Raw genomic sequence first — 19,243 nt, 5'->3', positions numbered from 1 at the left:
GAGCTCTTGAGGCACATGTGACTGCCTGGAGTGACTACCCTGGGCTGTAGGACTTGCTGCTAGCTTATCCCATAACTTTGCAAACGTCTGGCATACTAGGAAAACTGGGATAACCATACATGTGTTTAGGTGTGAGCCTACACAAACTGGACCTTTCATTTGTGAAGGCACCTGTGTTTTATCTGGTTGAAAATGGGGCTGAGAGGGTTTGTGACCTGCAGAGCCATTTGCTTCCTTCCTCTGCTTTCACAAAGCTGTTCCTAAATCTCAGGGATTTTAGAGGGATCGACTCTGGGATGGGTGAGCTGCTCCAGGTTTTTGCAGCAGGTCAGACTCTGGAGATTTCCAAGCACTGTCTCAGATGTGCCTTGGGAGAGAATTCAGCTTTAGTGACCTCACTCAATGCAGTGACTGCAGTGCTGGACAATTGGATATGCAGTGTAAGTGGCCCTGAGGAAAGTCCTAGATGCCCTTACAGGATGGCAGGGTTGTTCTAAACCTGACTCAAAGTGTCTGCAGTCTAAGCATTTGGCTGCCCTAAATCCTCTATGATTTTGAGTATGGATTACTCACAGGTACTCCTTTCTCCAGCAAAACCCCACAATAAATGTAATATATTCTTTTTATTTGCCTGCTGCTTTTCTTTTCTCTTTTTTCCCCAGCCTTCAGCATGTCCCCAGGTCATCCCTGCAAGCCTTTGTCCTCAGCTGAAATGTCTGGAGACTTTTATGGGGGGTTCCTGTCATCACATGCATCCTGGTGCATGGGCTTTTAGGCAGACTCCTCAAACTATGAATTAAAAAGCACAGGAACTGACAGCCCTGTGAACTACCTGTGAAAAATCATACCTGGGTTTATGAAGCTATTATGTCTTCAAGGACATTCGGCAGCAATTCTTGAGGAGACAGTGTTACAGGAGGGGGGAAAAAAAGGCTTTTTCAACATCAGTATCTACTCCAGTCCTACAAAATGAATGCTACTAAGTAATAAGTAGTCTTCATTGTTATGAGCATAGAGAGTGATCCAAAATCTATTAAATAGGAGAATTTCCACTGATATCAGTGGTCTGTGGTTGGGGTCTTCAGATAGAAAATCTCACTGGTATCCCATTTGCATTGTAACAGTCTCATAACAATTTGTGCAGTAAAATCATTACCAAAAGCCATTAATAATATGAATACACCAGCAGTTCAGCTCTTTCCAAAGGGGCTTAGCCCCCCTTCGGTTCTAGAGTCATGCACAGTTAAAGAAATCAAACCTTTCCCTTTCCTTTTACAGATCATAGAAGTAAAAAAAAAAAAAAAAAAAAAAAAAAAAAAAAAAAAAAAGCCAGAATTGAGTGATTGAATGCTTTCTCTATTCCTTTTCTCTTTTCCTTTTTGCTGTTGAAAAATAAAAATAAAAAATGGTCAAATCCATTTTAATGACACTTTATATAAACCATTTTTCCAGACTGAGATTGTGGACATCACTATGTTCCACCCCATCACAAACTTTTATGGCTGACTTATAAAGTCCCAGAGAAGGAGATGTATAAAATTTGTGCAGACCATGGATACCAGAAAACATATTTGGGAGCTTGGGCAGGGGTTCCTAGGAGACAGCTAATATATAATTGAGCAGTTACCCTCCAGTGTAGGAATATCAAAAGAAAGCAGATACCTGGTTGCTCAGGTAAAGCTCATTTCAAAAGTTAATTTTAAACAGATGGAATTTGGTGCGGTTGATTTATAGCCACGTTCTCTCACCAGCACAATCAACAAAATATATTTAACCAGAAAGATGCTTGTGAGTCATGGAGATCCAAGACATAAAGCCAGTTTACCTCCCATCTGCCTTGTGGTATCTTCTCTCAAATTAAAATGAACATCTATACAACACACATTTAGAGTATACAAAGCTAAATGTATTTTCATGACCACATGTACCTCCTGCAAACTCAGACTGCACCAATCAGTTGTACTTCCCAGCTGTAATTCTTAGCAAATGGAAATAATCCCTACAAAAGTCCATGAAAGTGTTAATATCAGTACTCTTTGTGCCAGTGCATCCTACTTTGTATGATTTAAATTGGTACAAGACCCTCATGGATTGGAAACACTGTATTATCCTTTTCATCCCATTTATCTCACAAAGTGAATTTATTAATTCTCTCCATACCACGAAAATTCTCTATTTTTCACTTTTTTTTTTTTTACCACTATTGATTTCTTTCAGGAGTGTTAGGAATGATGCATTGGAAACACTGGAAGACCAAAAGCTTTCATCTGCTGCTCAGAACATCAGATAAACTAAGTCTCCAAGTTTGGAATGAAGATGATTGACTGGGAAATGATTTAATAATAACTTTTCCATGTGGAATTCTCTTTTAAAATGTATTGTATTCTGTGCATGCCTACAGGTGTGTGAGTATATAAAAATAATAGATCTGGCTGAAAACTCCTCTGCTTTGGCAGTTTTCAATCTTTCTGGGTTTGTTTCCCAATAGAAAGCCATTCTTCTCACTGAAAACATGAACAACAGTGAATTTGTTTACATGTCAATGAGGGAAGAATCCTTCACGTGTTTTTTCTTCTCTCCTGCTTTACTCTTTTATTACCATGGTTATTAGCTTTACCATTTGACATAGCACCAGATCTTTAGCCCCTCACAGCACACCATGGCAGGCCGTATCTGTGCCATAAACCTTGTCAGCTGAAGTCATCGAGGACTTGGTCCTGGCTGGGTGTGCTCTGATGGTTGTGTTTGGATCAACACGGCAATAAACCAGTCCTGTTTTGTGAAAGTCAATTTAGGATATTTATCCTCACAGGTCTTCTTAATATTGAGCTTGCAGGAAGTGGGGGGAACTTCTGTTTTGAGCTGAGGTTCCCTTGCGTGTCTTTGGGTTGGGGAGCATGGCACTGCTGGCCTAGGGATGCTCCACTGGTGGGAGAAGGCTCAGTGGCTCCAGCAGTCCTTGGTCCAGCACTGCCTGACCTTTCCTGAGGCAGCTCACGCGCACAGAGCAGCACATGTGTATGGATGGGCTGGGCAACATCTGCTAAAAATGGAGCAGCAGCCTGATGAGCGAGGAGCTCCTCGGCAGGGCACGTTCCTTGCTCCTCTGGAGGTGCCGAGGTGGGGCTGGGAAATTTGGCGATGTGTCGCGCGTCTTTTTTGTGCACTGTCACGCATGGTGTTTCCAATCAGCCTGCGAGCGCCAAGAACTGCCGAGAGCAGCCAACCTCTCCGCCCTCCTGCGCAGCTCAGTAACTGCAGGCTTCCTCTTGGCAGGCATCTTCTGCACCCAAAATAATAAATAAATAAAAATAAAACCACTCTATAAGTGTTTGCCTGTCTCCCTCCCCTTTTATGAGAAAACAGAGTGGGGGGGAAATGTTGCAGGTGGAGTAAGAAGAAAAGCAAAGAAAAATCTGCTCAGACAGAGAGACAAAACAAGCAACTGCTTAAGGGATTTGGCAGCAAATGAAACTGCCCCCTTCCCCCTCCCCATTTGGAGCCTGGTTCAGCATGTACTGGTGGTGGATCACAGTACCAGCCACACTGAGATACAGGCAGACACTTCTGTCTCACCAGCTGCTCTGACAATCCATTTTCATAAAGGAATGGGAGGGGAAGCAAATCTGCAAGATGGAGCTCCCGGTCACCGTGTGAAAGCTTCTCCCCTCACCGCCCCGTGCTTCAGGTGTCGGGGCTGTCAGAGGAGTTTGACAAGAGCAGAGAGTGGCTTTCCCCGAACATACAGCAACTGCAGCCAGGATGCCTTCAGTGGCTACACACATCCAGGCTCCTACATTGCACACGATGCAGTTTTGGAGATCCCTAATGAAAACCTGAAGTGCTGCATTATGATTGATGACTGGAATAGGCGTTCTTCCCACTGGGCAGTTAATGAGACAATCACTCCATGTTTGCTTAGGACAACACCACCTTAAGAAAATCAGCTCTGGCTACTTTGGGCATTAATAAATTGTTGTATATTTTTTTTTTCCTTTTCCCATGAGGTGTTAACCCTTTAAACTGGCCCCAGCTAAGGAAAAATCTGAACAGTTAAGTTCTATCAACTTGTCTGCCTACTTATATAATAAACTATTGCGTGACAGAATGCATTTTTTATGCAATTCAAGTGATTCATCCAGAAAATATACATTTCAATGGAGGGGAATAAAAGTGATTCTTTACATTTCATTTGTGCAAGTACCAAAGCTTGTGAGGCACTTTGGAGTCCATCTGGCTGAAATGTGCTATATATAAATGTAAGATTGTTATCACCAAAAACACATTCAGTATGGTGTTTCTCTCACATATTTTTTTGTTAATTTCAGTGAACCAGTTCTTTATAATGAATAATTTCCATTGGAAAGCTTTGTTTTCCCTGTAACATAAAGCTTTTTTGGTTTCAATCCCTTGTCTGGTTTTCATTAGCTTTGCAATGAATTAGCCAAGAGGGTTTTTCCTCTCAGTTAGGTTGGGAAAGTACCACTGGCATGTGTCTGATTTTTGTGGGAAAGTGCCTTTTCCCCCTTTATTATTTAAATTATTAATTTTGCTTTTATTCCACTACAAATTCTTGCAATCCCAACAACAAACCACACTCCTACATTTTCAGATGTGTCTGCTGTTGCTCCTACATATCCCCTACATGGTCATCACCATGGGATTCTTATCTCTTTGAATACAGTGTTTTATATGTTGTAACTATATAAATGTGTATTTGGAGCTCTTAGAAAGCAAACAGTCACAAAGAGATTGGTTTTGAGCTCGTACCATAGGAAATTACCTGATTCCTAAATCCCAAGGAAGCTTTTAGAAGGAAAGCCCCAAATATTCCCGTAAAGTTTTATACCCCTGCTCAAGAAGTAACCAAATCCTTTCCCTTGTAATATCAGCTTCTTGCAAGGTCAGTTTTACTGGGGCTTCACCAATAGAGTAGGGACATGTTTGGGTTGAATTTTTACCCCACAACAGATCTGGAGTCTCTTTTCACTGAATTAGTCCACAGTGCTGGATCAGGCAGAAACAGATGAATAGTGCTACTCAACACTCTGTAACAGTTCGTGGCCCTGCAGGTGTATTCAGCAAAGTGATTTTATGGCTCTAAGGTGATCTCCACACTAATTCACCAAACCCTGCTTTTTCTGCATAACTGGAGCTTGTGTTAAGCATAAAATACTTGTCCCTACACACACCATCAAAGCCAAACAAACAATTGCCTATCATTGTATTTCCCAAAGAACTACATGTTAAAAAGCTCCCATCTTAGAGGGGAATCACTTTAATCAAAAGACCTGGAAAAGAAATTAAAACAAAAGTATACAAATTAAATTACATAATGTGTTGTGCCATATTTTACTTGCATATGAAATGTTTTTATAAACCCCTTTATGACCCACCCACTTTTGACTTCTGGGTCTTGTTATTATTAACTGAGTGGAGCATAGATCTTACTCTATCCCAGATGCAGCTGCTTATGAATTCACCCTTTCATAAACTAAATACTTTATGTATATGCATGTGTGTACTTTTTCTCCTTTTTTTTTTGCAGTAGGCAGAAATGACACACAATATAATGGAGTTACATCACTCCTCTGGGCATCTTGCTTTGCACATCATTACTTCTAAAGGTAGACACAACCCTCCCAGACAGCAGTGGCAAGTTATCAGATTTGGGAATAAAAATCTTCTTCTGTATGGAAAACAATGCTGTTGTAGAGCTGGAGCTGGACCCTGACTAGAAAACGGGCTGTGTTCCTGCTTCAAACACTCCTACAGCTCTTAAATGGCCAGTGCCATAAAACCCAACGTGAATTATTGCCTTCCAGCCAGCTTAGTATTTTCATCTGCAAACTTTTATTACATTGTTCAGCACAGACATGAAATAGTGGGGAGATTGCCCAGCTGCACAATGCACCCTCTTGTCCCCATCTCCACCAAAGCTGACCATACACTGACAGTGACCCCTGAGCATCCTGCCACTCTAAAATGCCACAGGTGGTGCATTGGTGACGATGGACAGCTGCTTCCAGGGGCTGTCAGAGCAGTGCTTTCCTGGGCTTACCTCTGCATTTATATTCTCAAGGACCTGGAGGCAAAGTGAGGGCACTGGGTGCACTACCATGATGTAATTGGTCTCTCAGTGCATCGTTTGGGGATTTGCACCTGTATTTAACCACAGGTAAAGGAAATACTGAGCTCATTTTCTACTTCTTGCAAGCCTGGTGATGTCTTCATACAAGACCAGATTTCAAGTTAAAAAGAATTGCTACAAATTAAGATATAGAAATTACTTTGAAGACAGTTTTCTGTGGCCTATGTAGGAAAGCAGCAAAAAAGGACTGAGCAGAAGGAAAAATATGCATAGAAAGAATCACAAAGGAATTAAAAAAAAATAGAAAATTGATCTGTCTTGGTTCAGAAAGATTTAACTTGACTTTTAAACCTATCTGAGCCCACTGACATGTCTTTTTTCCTCCATGTCAGCCAAGGCCTGATACTGTGCAATATGTGGCACTCAGTTGAAAACTGAAGAAGATCTAAACCTATGAACTGGAGTTAAATTTAGCCAAAGCAAATGTACAGGATCCTCTCCCAGTTCTATCCTGGAGCCATTTTGCAGGGTCTGTTCTAATTACTGTTCTAATATGAAGCTGCAGATAGTTATTATATTAAATGAGGTAACTGAATTTCATAAAATTAAAGACTTGGTTTTTATTTTTATGTCAATGCATTGAAAGGCTAAATCACAGAATCATAGAATGGTTTGGGTTAGAAAAGACCATCTTGTTCCACCTCCTGCCATGGGCAGAGACACCTTCCACTACATCAGGCTGTTCCAAGCCCTGTCCAGCCTGGCCTTGGACATTTCCAGGGATGGGGCATCCACAGTTTCTCAGTAAAGAATTTCCCCCTTATATACAATCTAAATCTACCCTATTTCAGTTTCACATTCTTCAGGCCTTCACAATACTTCAAATGTATCTGATGTTCACCCACATTATCTGGCTACTTTCTCAGTGTTTCAGTGAGAAGGGAATTAATGGATGAAATCTATTTTGCCATGTGTGGAAGCCCCTTTGGGCAACCATTTGTACATTTGAATGTTGGTAAATGATGGAAAGTTCAGTATTCATGCGAAGGTAATTTGAAAATCTCAGAAAACAATTTTATATATGCAAGAAACAAAAACATGATCCATTTCCCTTTTCAATGGGTATCCTTTCACTGCTACAATGACCCATGAGTTTGGGGTTTGTAAAGCTTATTCTCTGTCATACAAAGGCCATTTTTAGTGCAGTTTGAAGGCTACAGGAAGGGTTAACCTCCGAGCTGCCCTCCCACGCTGTGTTTTGATCGGTGCCCCAAGCTACAGGACAGATATCTCTTTGTTTTTCGTCTTTAATATCCAATTCCCAATTCACTTGTGTAGATGATGGGACTCTACAAAACTCCCTTTGTATGAAGTAAGAGATGCAGCACTTTACTCCACAACTGACTTTTAATACTTGACTTTTTTCTTTCTACTTCAGAAAGCACCTGCTTGAGTAGCTTGATGACTAAAGAGCCTTTCAACCTCCCTGCCACCATTTTAAAATCTCATCTACTTCATAAGAGACTGAACAGCATTGTGGCTGCTATTAGAGTTGCATATGTGAAAGGAAATGGATGGTGTTGATGCAATTGTTAGTGGGTAAGTGGATGCCAGGAACTACTGCAATAGTTGACACAGCTATTGGGAAGTCTGAAATTTGAGTCTGAGACCATGGAGCATTATCCAAAGTCAGGTAAAGGTGGAATGTTTGTTCTTATAACTAATGGGCTCTGTATTGCATCCTGGAAGAGCCCAGAGATAGAAGATTATCTTTTCCCTATGGTTGTTTCATTTTAAATTTTTTTTCCTTTCATGCCAGAGATAGTGCACAGGGGAAAATGATGGCACAGAAGAAGCCTGAACAGTCTGGATACAAGTTTGTACCAGCTTTGCAAAAGCTAATGGTGAAGACATTGATTTAAAGCTATACCAAATATCAGCAAAGAGAGACATCAAATCAGCCTGGATGCTGAGGCATCCAAAGAGACTGAAATTTCCATTTGTCTGAGACTTCATTGAACATTGGACACACCTGAGGTGTTGCTATTCTGTCTTTTTATGACTCATGTGCAGGAAAGACACAACTGGTGTCAATTCCAGACACTGTGGTTCAGACATTTGATGAAACAGAAACCAAGCATAGGGAATCAAACATTAATTTATAAGTTCAGAAGTGAAAATAAGGTCTTTGTTCTTCCTTCTTGTTCACAACATCTAAAACCTTGAGGAATAAACACTTCCACAATCAACTTGTTTATAACCTTAGGGTAGATTATGTTTATTCGTTGCATGTGTAAATCTCATGGTTATAGCAAGAAATAAAAAGAAAAAAAGAAATCAGAGTTGATTACAGCCAGTGGTGATGTGACTGGGAAACAATAGATGTATTGTGAGGGAAATCTCACAGCAGCCCAGAACACACAGGAAAGAAAATTTTTAAAAAAGGAAAAAAAAGTAAGGGAAAAAGAAAGAAGGGGAAAAGACAGACAAAGAGTCAGAGGGAATGAGTGATTTCTTATGCAAACATATTAACCATGTTGCCTGAAGTCTGCATTGCGTAACTGAGGAAAGAAATTTCTCAGTGCAAAACGCTCCGTGGTCATTTGGCCTTTTTTTGTTGGGTGGATGTTCTTTAGCAGGGAAAAAAATGCATAAAGCAGTTCTTCCAGTAACCTCTGACTCTTTCTTGCCATGTCTCTCTCTTGCTTTCACTCTTGTTCTGTTTTTATTTATTCCCTGCAAATACAATGGAGAATAAAAATGTGGTAGGACCTGCTGGCGGCAACTATGGCCTCCGGATCCAAGCTGACAAAAATGTCAAGAAACTGACAGTAAAATATGCGAATAAAATCCCTGTGAACGAGAACAAAACTCCGGCTCACACCACCACTCTCTACATTGTGGCTTTTGAGAGCATTTCTATCAGTAGCTATGACTTTTTAAAAAATCACACACATATATACATTTATCATATGTATAGTGTTCTAAAGTCTTTTGTTGCAACCTCACAGGAGGGAAACGGCGCACAGGAAGATGGGAAGCAAGAGACATGCAGGGCAGGGAGCTCAGGGAAGAGCTGACATTCCATGGAGAGACAGAACTGCATGCTGAGCACCAGACATATGGATCCTGTATGAAGCTGCAAGACAGACAGACTTCTGCTGCTCCCTTCTGTGATCGTAAGATGAGGGAAATGTAAAAGTGTCTAGGAAAGGCAGTTCCAAGGATCACTCCACCATCCACAAGCCTGTGTTCTTCATCCTACCTGATGGGGAACAGCTCTTTTCTTTGAGGAGATAATTACCTTTGAGTGGATCTTGGAGCAAGGATGGATTTATGGGACTGGGATATTTCAGTCTGGAGAAGAAGTGGCATAAATGTGGCCTGAAAGTGGTCTTCCAATACATAAGAACAATGGGAAAGAAACAAACAATAAAAGGCATATCTTGTTTTCACTAGAGGTAGAGAAAGAAATAATAGGCTTGAATAGCTCTACAGTAGATTTAGGTTGGGAAAAAAAGTTTATTATCATTAAGATATTTCAAGCACTAGAGCTAATTGCTGTGCAGATTCTAAGCTTTTTGGAAACATCTACACAAATATTTTTTCTGGAGGATACAGGCCTAGTTATTCCTGGCTGACACAGGGTTAAACATCCTTTCAGCTCTCCTTTCTGTGCTCTTGCTATGGAGAATCCAATAAGTAGGCAGAAGGATTTTATATTTCTAATCGTGGGTGAAATCAAGATCTGGCCATGAAGAGCTGGAGAACTGGAAGGCCTGGATTCCCTTCCTGACTCTCACAAATTGTCCCCATGGCTTTTGAGGAGCTGACTCACCTTCTCCATACATGGACACACACACAAATGTGGGGGACTGACTCTTCTTGAGGAATGAGGGAGCTCAGGATGGAAACACTCTCCTGTGCAGAGCACTGACATGAAATGTCTATGACACTTATGTTGTACTTAGAGCTGTTTTGAGACCTAAGGCAAAGTGAAGTGGTGTTAAGTCTTTAGCTGGAAATTTTCTTCAGGAGAAAATTTCACGCTGCTATCTTGGAGATGTGCAAATATTCACTGAGGGGGTGTCATAGAGAGGTCTATAAATAATCAAATATGAGCCCCCACATGAATTATGCATGGGATACTTAGAGAAAACGTGAATGTCTTGCACTAGAAGAAATCAGATCAGTGCCACTGAAATCACATTGCTATTTCTATTAGGTATTAACTGAAAGCTAGAAGACCTCATTTTTAAAACTGGCTACAACAGGTGCTCGCAGGTCTGTTCAGACAAAAATCATGGCTTTGTGGAGGCAAATATTAAGAAGTCTCTAAAATGTGTTAATTTATTATGAATAGAAAGCAGTTCAATGTTACTTTTTAAGAAAAACAGTCACAATACAACATTCATTAGCCCCTAAGTGAGGCAGGGGCTTGTCAGTCAATGAGATTTTTGACCCTAAATCATGTAGGCTCTTCTGTAAATTCTGTATCCTGCACCTGGAGGTGAGAGGTACAATATCAGCACACTGTTTTACTTATTATTCATTATATCAAACTGCATTGCTATTAGCAGTAATAGTGCATTTGCTCTCATGAAGAAAGAGCAAAAAGAACAGTTTTATTATAGAACATTTCGCAAATAGTTTTATCTGAGCAGAGCCCTATTGGTAATGAAACAAAAATAATTAATTTATGGAAGTCCTTGAGGACTTTATTTTCAGTTTGGTTCAAAGATGCCTTGTGAAGGCAAGACAAACAGCCATCCCCTTCTCTAGTAATTATACTTTTACATCTGATCTTAAATATCCCACTGCATAGTTGTTCCTGCAGCTTAAATTTACTCTCTTCTCTGACTCCAAATTGTCAGAATGACTTGTCCCACTGACCAGCAGTTAAATAGTCCAAGATAAAATTAAGGACAATATTATTCCACTCTTTCTATCCCCATCCAAAGATGAGACCTTTACTACAAATTCCTGGAGAGGGGTTAAGAGGTGAAAATGGTCAAATATATGGAGTGCCATGTTTACCATATTTCAATATCAACTAATCAGGACTAGTTATCATTCACTGACACCAAGAAAAATGAAGAATAATTCCATCAATGTCAATCCCATTACAACATCATAAAATTGGCATTAGTTGGGGAAAAACTGGGCCTACTGCACTGAGGTTCTTTCATCTCCTCTGCATGTTCCCTAATTTGTCATTACTAGAATAGTTGCTATAACTATCCTGGTGAAAATATAAAAGAGAGACTTGCATGACCCATAAACTCAATGAACCATTAAATAGGTGACAATAATCTTGATAGAAGTTTGGAATATTTAATTAGCACAAAAATGCACTTAGTGAGTGAGTTCAATTGCTGTCATGGGTACTCCTCAAAATAATAGCCAAAGATTTTATGTGTCCATGAAATGCCTTAGAAGACATTTAAGAAAAGAAACAGACAATATTTCATGTATTAATTGAGGATCAGATACATCTGTAAGTGTCCAGTAATAAACATTTCCAAGGAAAGTTAACCTAGGTCTCCTAGAATCCCAAAGGTGACTTCATTACACATGAAGTCAAATAATTCATTGGCAAGTTTTCAGTAGCAAGAGCTTATAAAAACACAACTGGAGAGCAAATATTTTACCTTTTCAACAAGCCAGGGTCTGCTTAATAGCATGAGATTTTGAAAAGAATAAAAGAAAAAATATCATTGGGTGTGATACAGTATTTCCCATTTTAGGAATCTTCTTCCCACTTGAAACTGCCTAACAGAAGGTCTCTGTTCATACAAACTCAGTACTCCTTATAATTTTCAGTAGCAGGGAGCTGTTTATATACATATTTTCTTCCCATGTGGCATTGCCTCCTTCATTGGTTATGATTGTAAAGACTCGTGTACCTCTAGATTAAGGAGTATAGAGTAGAAGCGTGTTTATAATAGCTCTCTCTTTGGCACTTGTGCTGCCACTCCTGAAATATCACATCCAGATTTTGGCATCCACAGCTGAGGTTGTGTCTGCATTAAGAACTAGTTCACAGCAATCAGAGAGGATCTGTGCAGGATCTGTACAGTGAAAAATAAATGCAGAGCACCCGATGTCCCCTCAACAGTTGGGGCTCCTTGGGGTTGGAGCACTGTTTTTTTATCCAAAAAGATAATTCCATTTGGGGTCACCCAAGATAGCTGATGGTGTAAACCAAAGCACCATAAGTGAGGACAATCAGCAAATTTCCTTTGAAAATATTCTCCTGATCTGGACAAAACCAGAAGCACATATGCACCCTGAAAGTGCTGGAAAAAAATGAGGGGTGATGGTGGATTAGAAAATGGACCATGAATAAACAGAGGATTGAAAAACATTTTTGAGACAGAGCCTCTGAAGGAGCTGCTGGAGACAAGAAAAAGCATTGACTTGATCTCAGTCAAAAGTGAGTGGGTGTAAGTACTTTGTCAAGTACTGAATACTGCTACTTTGGCTGGAGAGTGAAGATAGACAAATTTAGACCAGAAACACGATACGTGTGTGTGTGTATATATATACACACACGTATATGGCATGAAAGTATATATGTCTATAGGCTTTTGCAATGAAGTTAAAATTTAAAGTGGAATAATCACTCTTACTCCAGTTATAGCTTTCATTGCCTATTACTAAATGAAGTTTTCAGATTAAAATAATCTCTCCCCCATTACCCTTCCATGTTAACCCTAATTTACCCTCAGCTATTGAACTTGAAGCAAGGAAAGAATTCAAGGAAATTTTATGACCTCTGGCATGCAGGCTAACAGAGAGGACAGCAAAGGTCTTTTTGCTGTTAACTTCCATGAATCTGTCATTCAGAGGCTGCAGGCTGAAAGCTGATACCCCATACATTGCAGTGACCGTTCTAGGGCATCTCTACTAACAGATGTTTCTATTCTTGTCCAAACACCTTCCTTCAAAGTTCTGTTCTTGCTGTGACCTTCATTCCAGGACTTGTTATCTTTCTGGCAATGTTTCCAGAGGAGTTTCATGGACCAAAGCTGCTATAATAATTTGGATATAGGTTAGATAAAATATTCATAGATGTTTGCCTACTTGTCTGTGCTAGAACATGGTTGAACTTCTTGATAATTTGTCACCTTTATTGTTGCAACAGATAAAACATCTGGGCAAAAATTTCTTATTTCCTCCATGTCCTTAAAACTGTGTTCATTGTAGAAACTCAAAGTAATTTCTGCCAAAGACATCAGTGTAAAGAGAGGCTTCTCACTGATCACTTACCTTAACTTATCCTTTTAGCATGTTTTCTTGTTTCCTTTGGTGCTTTTTTTCTCCTTTGTGTCCTGTGCTTCCTGTCAGTGTGCAACAATCATCCTGCAGCTTTGCTTGACATTTGGTGGTCCAGATGCTCGTGTCACTGCCTCACCTGCGGGTGTTCTTATCCTTGGAAATAAATTAGATACCATGCTAATACATACGTCATCTTCCACATGGAATTAGGGAAGTCTCTTCTTGTGTCACAGTGTTCAGGAAAGGTCTGTGTGATGGGGCATCTCTTGTGTGACACAATGACATCCCCACCATGACCAGTGGGTAGCAAAGTGGCTTTCAAAGCTTGGTTATTTCCATTTGTTCATTTGACTCTGTTGAGATTTGGACTACTGAGCATTCGTGATGATGCAATCAAACTTCATTTTGCTAGGGTATTCTCAGATTTTCATGGGTATTTGGATAAACTGGAAAAAGAATCAGAAAAAAAATTTAACTTAGCCCAATAAAATACTGCTAAGAGAAACAGGAGTATCTTTTATTTAAGCCAGTGGCAGTCACATTGATGATCTATTCATCAGAACTTTCTTTGTTCAAGAGAATAGAAAATGCTTAAGTGTATTGCCAAGAGGGCACAGCATAGCAGACCTAATCATAGCTATTCATCATGACTGAAAAATTCTGGGGCTAGGTTCAGTTTCTTAGAGTCATGCTCTTCCACAAACCTTCAGAAGACATATACACATCATGGATAAGCATTTTAGGAAAGAGGGGTTGAGTGGGTAACCCTGAAGTGATCTTGAACTTCTGCTAATGGCCATGAGATCTGGGGAAAGAAACTGCCATACTTTATTTTCAAACCAGGAACTGCAGCTGTGGGAACAAACAGCATGTAATAACACTTGAATCAAAGTTTGTGGGAGTTTTGTTATTGACTTTGAAGTAAGCAAGTCTGAGGCCTTTACTATGGAAGCTGTGATTCTGTTTGTGGTTTTTTAATGGCTAAAATATCCCACGGTCAGCTTGAGACTAAGGGTTTCATTTTTGGTCTTAAAAAGAAAGGCATGAAGAAGAATTCTATATTGTTGTGCAGTCTGGCTTTTATTTTGAAGGGCATTTCTTAAAAAAAAATAGTGCAACTTGTGTGAAGAGTGTTGTGTTTAGGAAAAAAAAGTTCAAAAAATACCACGCATGATTGATCTCAAGGCTGCTTGCCGATCCAAAGACAACACAGCACGGCAGTCAAATATACATTTTATAGGCTTTTGTCTGTTTTGCAATAACAGTGGAAAGCATTCTTTAATTAAAATTTAAAACCGTAACTGATTAATTTTCTGTGTAAACAATCCCTGTAAACATGGAAAGTCAGCATTTTAAGGGCAGAGCAGTATAAATTTTGCTTCCTCTCCCGGGTGCTCAAGGGAGAGATGGCAAGAAGGGAGGGGGAGTGCAGGAAGAGACCCAGGAGGGGGAAAAAGTTCAAGGCCTTGGTGTTCCGTACTCAGCGTACGCCAGCTGCAGGATCTCGCCTGCTGCCCATTTCTCTGTGCAGGAATGTTGGCATAGGCTCCCCGCTCTTGCTGGGCTATGATTTATTCTCCCTCAGATGCTCAAGGCTGATTTCCAGAGCACCCATTCCCCCCACGACATGAGGCTGCAGCGCTGAGCGGTGCAGAGGGATGCACGGCTCCTGGAAAAGAGGGACAATGCTCTTAGCAGATTGTCTGCAGCTATTTCCACTTCTAATGGCATCACAGTTAAAAAAGTTTAGTTGTAGCTCCTTTCTGTCCTCTCTTGGCTTTCACTGGAATTTTGTTATTATCTTCTGTCAGACAGTCATGGAAAGCTTGACAAATGTTAAAGTCTAGGTCCTCAGAAGGCCTTTTTAGTGGGATTTAGGTAGCCACAACATAAGAACTTTGTTTAAGTTTCTAAAGTCTTGTGGGTAAGGTCAACCTTATTGATTTGTGGGTGAAGGAAGCAGCAGTGGACAGTTGAAGTCTGCATTAGGACTGCAGGATAATGTGTTTATCCTTCGGGAAAAGATCTTGATGCACAGCATGAGTGGAAAAGCTTCCAACAACAAAAGAAGTGCCAGATCTGACACTCAGGATCCACTTTACCACCCTCACAAATTTAGATAATCCTTCATGCTAGCAGGTTTTAGCCATATCTGTGTCCAGTGGTTTCAATGGGTCTCCTTTGGAGTATGATACCACTCCAGGGTCAAAACTGGAGCAGTGAGACTATGTCAGTGTTTCAGCTTTTCCTTCATTACTTTTTTTTTAAAAAAATAAGAAAAAAACCCATAGCATAGGTGTGAAAATTTGACCTCTTCCTTTCCTCAGCTACTGTTAAATGGGAGAAATTTTGATGCTGTGATTCAAAAGGGTCAAGTGAAAGCTCTGTGGGTGAGAAGAGTGGCAGCCCCTCTGTCTTTAGAAAAAGTGTCTTCACATCTATTGTAATACAAATTCCTAAAGAAATTAATATTGAGCTGTTTTAAATGCTATTCCTTTTCTTGTGGACTTGGAGGAATTTTATTGATGACTTCAGATTGTGTTGTTCTCTGAATAAAAATTTAAGAAATGAGATTCAAACAAAACACAGCTCTGATCTGACTGGAAGGCTTTGCTGGCACATGAGAGTTATTTCTTGTAATATGAACCTTTGCCACCTTGGCCATCCCAGCTGCCTTGCCTTAGCTGAACATGCAACTGATTTTTCCTCATGCTTTCTTTATTCTTTTTTGTTTTGCAGAAACCAAAATGCACTATTCCTTCCCAATAACCCCCTTTCCTGCTTCTTCCCAAACAAGCATCCCCAAGAGACAAATTCCTCCGGAGGTCCAGCACTGTGAAACATTCACAAGGATGTCTCCCACTGCTACAATCTTGGAGAGAATCCTGCCATCTCACACAGCCCCTGCAGCTATTTGGTGAAACGGATCCAGCTAAAGTTAATGGTAAAACATCTGCTGGAGTTTTACCCAGCAACTTTAATGGAGCCAGGATGTCAGCCACTGAATTTTGGCACTCTGCAGCAGACAAATATTGTGATCTGAGATTCTCAAGACAGCTGGCCTCCAACCTTCCTGTCTGCACACTAGAAACAATTTCAGAGTTTATCAGTTCTGTATCATAATCAGTTCACTCAGCCATAAAACCTGTTGGTCTCCTTACTTAACTATTTACCTACCTGATTACCCACTAAAATGGCCATTAACTCTCTTATTCCAGGCAGTTATATTCTTACCAATATGAGTCTGGCTTTAAAGGAAGGACACTTCATGACTTCAAGTCTTTTCCTCCAAATAATTTGTCCCTAGCATTTCTAAATCCTCTTTCCTTTACCACTGTTGAAAAAGGACCAAGTGAAGCTCAGGAGACATATGTAGAAATTACTTTTGTTAGCAGGGAATGTAGATTATACTGGAAGTGTTCTAACAGTTTAGCTAAGTGTGGACACTGATGTGTCAGAGTGCTCTACTGACAGCTTCTTTTCCTCATCTTCACACTCCTGGCACTCAGAAAAAAAAAAATGAAAGAAGAGCACACAGTCCAGGACAGTTTGGAAAATTTTGGAAAATCCAAGGCAGAAATGGTGTAACTCCCAAGATTTGGCTTCTCCAGGCTGAAAACAATTCACTGTAGCTGTTGCACAGGCTGTTTGTTGAGGAGATGATTAAACAGGACACTCTATTCAGAGCTCATGGTCACCTAGAAGATCTTGGAAGCATTCCTGGAGAAGGACACAGCCAACTGAAGCCCAAGCCTCGCCTTGCAAAGCCATCCCTATCGCACACAAAAGCATCAGGAGCTGTTCCCATTCCATATTCAATTCAGCATAAGTACTCTTTTAAATGTTAGTGAAAGGGAATATCAGCCAGCCACAAAAAAGGACAATTACGTTATAGTTTTGAACTAAAGAGCCAATCTTTCTGCATTGAAATGAAACCTGAAAGGCACAAGCAAGGGGGTAAGGGGAGGAGGGAGCAGGAAAAAGTGGGGGGACACAGGCGAGGGACGGGACTGAGATGAGAAAAAGCCTTCAGAAGCTCCGGCGTTTGCTCAAGAGCCCTTATGTCTCTGAATGGTGCTATTTCTCTCATGCTACAGAGCCACAAAGTTGTTTCCACCCCCACCCCTCCTTCCTCTGGCAATGCGAACAAGATCATAAACGTCAGATGCAGTCTTGTCGCTTTAATGGTCTCATGGCTATGAATAAAAATGGCGCGGTAACAGATTTGTTAATTGACTTTATGTGCAACTGGCATACATTAGGCAGCTCCGTTAGCACCGCTTACAAAGCTGGATGTGTTGCTGCTCGCTCCCACCGCCATCGAATTAAACTTTTAACAGTTGAGAGACCAGAGGGTTAAGCCTAGGAGGCTGGAGTGATATTTTCACTGCCTTTGATGACACACTAAAATACAGAACGTCTCATTTTGCAGCAGAACATTGAGTCTGCGAAGCCGATGTACATGTGGTTACTATTTGCAGAATTTGGCATTTTCTATGAATAGCATAAAACAGGCAGTGGATCAGCTGTCATGTTTTGACAGGGTTGTCCTTTTTTTCCGAATGCCATTCTTTCTTTTTTTTTTTTCCTTTCTTTCTTTTTCCCTTCATTTTTTTCCCCTCTCCTTTATGCCATAAATGCACATTTATTCCTTTTTTCCACAGTGGTCTATAAGCTGGTGAATATTATATTAAAAGGACAGTCTGACCATGCATCCAAAGGTACATGAAACCTATCATGACAGATTGTGAACTCCCGGATGAGAAGAGGAGGGAATAACGTTTGTGCATATGGACCAGTATATGGGATTTGATCAGACATCAAGATTGTAAATGCAGATTGCACAAATATCCATCAGGACTCGTGTACACCTGAAAATCATCACGCCATGAGGCAGGTTTGAGATGTGCCCTTGGGATCTGTGCTTGAATCCCATGAATCTTTGATCTCTACAGGGCAAATGGACTTGATTTGTCCTTTACTTGAGATCAAGAATGCAAGACTAATTTTGACTTATATCCATGATGTCTTATAGGAAATATTTGAATATCCTGGTTTTGATGTATGATTGTCAAAATGATGATATATTTTATCCCATGGTGCTATGGTATCTGTTAAGAGAAAAAACAAAATCCACCACCAAATTCTATCTCAAAAAGAAACTAATATCCAGTGCCAAAGTCTCAGGCTGACCCTTTTAACCCAGGGAACCGTGAAGACATAGACAGAAAATTTAAATTTCTTATCTTAGTGTATTTTGGAAGAGTGGACATGAAGAATGCATCATTCAGAAGAAGCTCACAGACCACAACTCCTCTCCTTGATCCATGTAGGGGTGGCCAGGTCTGTGCTCAGGCTTGGAGAATTCTTCACTTTCCAGCATTTTTGTGTGTTGCCCATCCACAGAAGAGTGGGTAGGCTTTGCCAGCAGCCATGACATTTCAGAGGACAGGCTAGCCAGTGCTTCCATGCGAGCAAGGGCTCCAGGAGAGCCAGGAAAGAAGTAGATCTAAACAATAGAGTTATTGCTCAAACTCTAATCTCTCTCTCTCCCATCTGTTCTCCCTCACCTCCTAGGCATCTCCTTCACCTTCACGCACCACAGAGGTTGGCTTGGCTCACTCCCTCTTGAACACATTCATATTTTGGGATGCCAGACTCAGGCATTTAATACGGTTATTGGCACTCTACATCACATCCAGAGATGAAGATCCCTGTCCACTGATATTTTCCTCTTTCTTTATCACATTCTTTAATTAGATTAAATTTTAGATTAAATTTCCCAGCATTCAGAAGCAAACAGGAAAGTTACTCTTCTGTTTTGTTTGTCAATTAACATACCAGCTTTTTTTCATGGATGGGGTGGTTAAT

The 19,243-nt window shown here is 40.4% G+C and overlaps 1 long non-coding RNA gene across 1 annotated transcript in view; it reads left to right on the top strand.

Moving 5' to 3' along the window:
- Positions 1 to 12,623, top strand: part of LOC146766548 (uncharacterized) — a 46,738-nt gene extending 34,115 nt beyond the window's left edge. Inside the window, exon 3 of the long non-coding RNA XR_014957633.1 lies at positions 7,530 to 12,623. This is a non-coding gene — a long non-coding RNA (uncharacterized LOC146766548). The remainder of the gene's footprint in view (positions 1 to 7,529) is intronic.
- Positions 12,624 to 19,243: the final 6,620 nt, after the last annotated feature.

Source organism: Lonchura striata, chromosome 10 (assembly GCF_050655825.1).
Source record: "Lonchura striata isolate lonStrDom1 chromosome 10, ASM5065582v1, whole genome shotgun sequence".
Lineage (NCBI taxonomy): Eukaryota > Metazoa > Chordata > Aves > Passeriformes > Estrildidae > Lonchura > Lonchura striata.
The sequence above is the reverse complement of the archived record's forward strand: the minus strand, read 5'-3'. Positions and strand labels throughout refer to the sequence as shown.